Genomic DNA, 4436 nt, shown 5'->3' on the forward strand with positions numbered 1-4436 from the left:
TCCTCAGATATGAAGCCTACCTTGCCATGAATGTGTCTAATTTTTGAGTCCAAATAACACAAGGCTATACTAATGCACTGAAGACTCAAGACCTTCAACAGACTTAAAGTTTGGTGAGAAAGCTCACTTAGAGTGTGTGCTGTATTGTCATGTTTACAGCCCAGGTTTGAGCCAGCCTGTACAACATTGAAGAAAATTTTGGTGTGTTATGTCTCCTTCACTCTTTCTATGGCTCTCTGTCTATAAGGAAAAAGTGCCAAGGTTCTTAGACAAGCCAGTCCAACTTTTTAATCTAAGAAAATGGAACTATAGCTAAAATAGCAGCTCTAAATAGTATTAGTATTTAGAATATCCAAAACTTTTAAAATGAGAAGACATTTTCTTTCCAGTACAAGCTTCTTCTGAACTATATGATTATTTATTCAGTAAGTATTCATAGGATACTTGATATATTTGTATCAGGCACTCAAAATAATATGGTATTAACCTATAGCAGGCAACACTCCAGGATCTTAAAGTTCATTTGCTTTGTACAGAGTTATCTCTTTTCTTACAAAGTACTAGCAAAACTTATCCAAGAGCATACATACTGAAAAAATTATATACTATGACACAAGCTATCAAAATATTTGGGACACAGCTAAGGCAGTACTGAGAGGGAAGTTCATAGCCATACAAGCACACATTAGGAAACAAGAAAAAAAAAATAAACAGCCTGATTGCACACCTTAAAGACCTAGAAGAAGAAGAACAAAGAAACCCTAAAGCAACCAGAAGGACATAAATAAATAAATTTAGGGCAGAAATAAATAACACTGAAAATAAGAAAACCATACAAAAGATAAAAGAAAGTAAATGCTGGTTCTATGAACAATTATATGCCACCAAGTTAGAGAACCTGGAAGAAATGGATGATTTCCTAGATACCTATAAACTTCCAAACTAAATAAAGAGTAACTAGATAATATGAACAGGCCTATCACAGATAATGAAATTGAAATAGTTACCAAAAAAATTCCCAAGAATACAAGTCCTGGACCAGATGGTTATACAATTGAATTCTACTAAACTTTCAAGGAAGAGTTAATGCCTCTACTTTTAAAAGGTTTCCAGAAGACTGAAGACACTGGAATACTCCCTTCCAGCTTCTATGAAGCCAACAGCACTCTGATACCAAAAGCAGACATGGACACAACCAAAAAAGAAAACTACAGACCAATATCTCTGATGAACATAGATGCTAAAATTGAACAAAATTCTAGCCAACCGGATACAACAGTATAATAAAAAGATTGATCATCATGACCAAGAGGCATTTATCCCAGGGATGCAAGGATGGTTTAATATATGTAAATCAATCAACATGATCTACCACATCAGTAAAAGCAACAAAAAGCATATGGTCATATCAATAGATGCAGAGAATCCTTTGACAAAATCCAGCATCCCTTTATGATCAAAATGCTACAAAAAATGGGAATAGATGGAAAAGTCCTTGAGATAGTGAATTCTGTATGTAGCAAACCTACATCCAACATCATACTCAATGGTGAAAAACTGGAAGCATTTCCCCTCAGATCCGGTACTAGACAGGGCTGCCCACTATTGACATTATTATTCAACATAGTGTTGGAAGTTGTGGCCATAGCAATCAGGCAGGAGCAAGGAATTAAAGGGATACAGATTGGAAGAGAAGAAGTCAAACTCTCTCTATGTGCAGATGATATGATAGTATACATAGAAAAACCCAAAGAATCCAGCAAGAAGCTTTTGGAAATTATCAGACAATAAAGTAATTTGTCAGACTACAAAATTAACATACAAAAGTCAGTGGCATTCCTATGGAAACAGAGAAGATGAAATCCATAAATCAATTCCTCTTACTATAGCAACAAAAACAATAAAATATCTAACAATAAACCTAACCAAAGAAGTGAAATACTTCTATACTGAAAATTAGGAGTCACTACTCAAGGAAAGACACAAAGAAGTGGAAAGATTTTCCATGTTCTTGGGTTGGAAGAATTAACATCATCAAAATGAATATACTACCCAGAGCCATCTACAAATCTAATTCTATCCCCATCAAGATCCCAACCACATTTTTAGGGGAATAGAACAAACGACGCAAATGTTTATCTGGAATCAGAAAAGACCTAGAATTGCCAAAATAACCTTGAGAAGAAAGAACAGAACTAGAGGAATCACACTCCTAGATCTCAAATTGTATTATAGGGCCACTGTAATCAAAACTGGTTGGTACTGGAACATGAATAGACACACTGACCAGTGGAATAGAATTGAGAGCCCAGAAGTAAACTCCCACACCTATGTATATCTAATCTTTGACAAAGGTGCCCAGACTATTAAATGAAGAGAAGAGAGTCTCTTCAACAAATGGTGTTGAAACAAATGGGTTGAAACATGCAGAAGAATGAAACTGAACCACTATATTTCACCAAACACAAAAGTAAATTCCAAGTGGATCAAGGATTTAGATGTTAGACCAGAAACAGATACCTAGAGGAAAATATTGGCAAAACTCTTTTCTGCATAAATTTTAAAAATATCTTCAGTGAAATGAATATAATTACAAAGATGACTAACTTAAGTACAAACCTAGGGGACTATATCAAATTAAAAATCTTCTGCACAGCAAAAGAAACCACTACCCAAACTAAGAGACCCCTCACAGAATGGGAGAAGATCTTTACATGCCATACATGAGACAAGAGTTTAATAACCAAAATATATAAAAAGATTGCCAAACTCAACAACAAGAAAACAAAGGACCCCATCCAAAAATGGGTAGAGGACATGGACAGAATATTCACCACAAAAGAGATCCAAAAGGCCAAGAAACACATGAAAAAATGCTCCAAGTCTTTGATTGTAAGAGAAATGCAAATAAAGACAACAATGAGATACCACTTCACTCCTAGGAGAATGTCATACATCAGAAAAGGTAGCAGCAACAAATGCTGGGGAGGTTGTTGGGTCAAAGGAACCCTCGTGCTCTGCTGGTTGGAATGTGCATTGGTCCAACCCCTGCGGAGAGCAGTCTGGAGAACTCTCAGAAGGCTAGAAATGGACCTACCCTATGATCCTGCAGTTCCTCTCCTTGGGATGTATCCTAAGGAACACAACACACCCATCCAAAAAGATCTGTGTACACATATGTTCATAGCAGCACAATTTGTAATTGTCAAAATCTGGAAGCAACCCAGGTGTTCAACAACAGATGAATGGCTGAGCAAGCTGTGGTATATGTACACAATGGAATACTACTCAGCTATTAAAAACAGTGACTTCACCTTTTTCAGCAGATCTTGGATGGAGCTTTAAGAAATCACATTAAGTCAAATAAGTAAGAATCAGAAGGATGAATATAGGATGATCTCACTGTCAGGCAGAAGCTGACAAAAAGATCAGAAGAGAAAACACAAGTAGAACCTGAACTGGAATTGGCGTATTGCACCAAAGTAAAGGACTTTGGGGTGGGTGGGTGGGGATAGTATAAGTCCAAAAAGGATGATAGAGGACCTAGTGGGGGGTGGAAAACTGAGAAATGTTATGCATGTACAAACTATTGTATTTATTGTCAAATGTAAAACATTAATCCCCAATAAATAAATTTAAAACAAGAATTATATATTATGACCTGGGGAGGCTGGACAGTGGTGCACCTGCTGAAGTGGTGCACATAGTACTAAGAACAAGGACACAGGCAAGCACTGGCTCCCCACCTGCAAGGGATATGTTTTACAAATGGTGAAGCAGGTCTGTAGGTGTTATCTTTCTCTCTCCTTCTCTATCTCCCTCTCACCTCTAAATTTCTCTCTGTCTAATCCAATAAAATAGAGGGGGAGTGGCCACCAGAAACAGTGACTTCATAGTGGCAGCTGTATCCCTAGAGACAAAAAGAAAAAATAATAAAAATTATATACCAAAACCAAATGGAATTTACCCCACAAAAGCAATGCTGGTTCAATATAATAAAAACAGTCAATGTAATATACCACTTTAATAGTATCAAAACAGAAATCAAATCTCAAATCATGCATTTTAAGGAAAGTATTTGAAAAAAGAAGTATCCAACATTTTTTTTATGATAAAAAAGCACCTGTTTTGGCAACATGTATAGAAAAATTGGAATGATACTGAGAAGACTAACATGGCTTCTGTGCCAGGATAACACACCAATTTGTGAAGCATTCCATAATTTTTCTTTCCTAATACATGGGACTACCATTTTAGACGGCACATTTTCTAACAAAGTTACAGATGCTAGATACAGACTATGGCCTATGTTACTGTGTACATGTATTCACATCTCTTAAGTATTTTCACTTAATAGTCTTCTTTTATTAGATTTAGACCTAACAAGTTTGGCAATCTAGTAGAATGGCCTCAAGAAGACACCATAAATTCTCTAG

At 36.2% G+C, this 4436-nt stretch overlaps 1 non-coding gene across 1 annotated transcript; it reads left to right on the forward strand.

Annotated features, from left to right (window-relative positions):
- The first annotated feature begins 4123 nt into the window (after positions 1-4123).
- LOC132537285 (U6 spliceosomal RNA) lies at positions 4124-4226 on the forward strand. Its single transcript, XR_009548744.1, has one exon. It is a non-coding gene; the product is annotated as a U6 spliceosomal RNA (small nuclear RNA).
- The last annotated feature ends 210 nt before the right edge of the window (positions 4227-4436 follow it).

The sequence above is a fragment of the Erinaceus europaeus genome, chromosome 2, assembly GCF_950295315.1.
Source record: "Erinaceus europaeus chromosome 2, mEriEur2.1, whole genome shotgun sequence".
Classification (NCBI taxonomy): Eukaryota; Metazoa; Chordata; class Mammalia; order Eulipotyphla; family Erinaceidae; genus Erinaceus; species Erinaceus europaeus.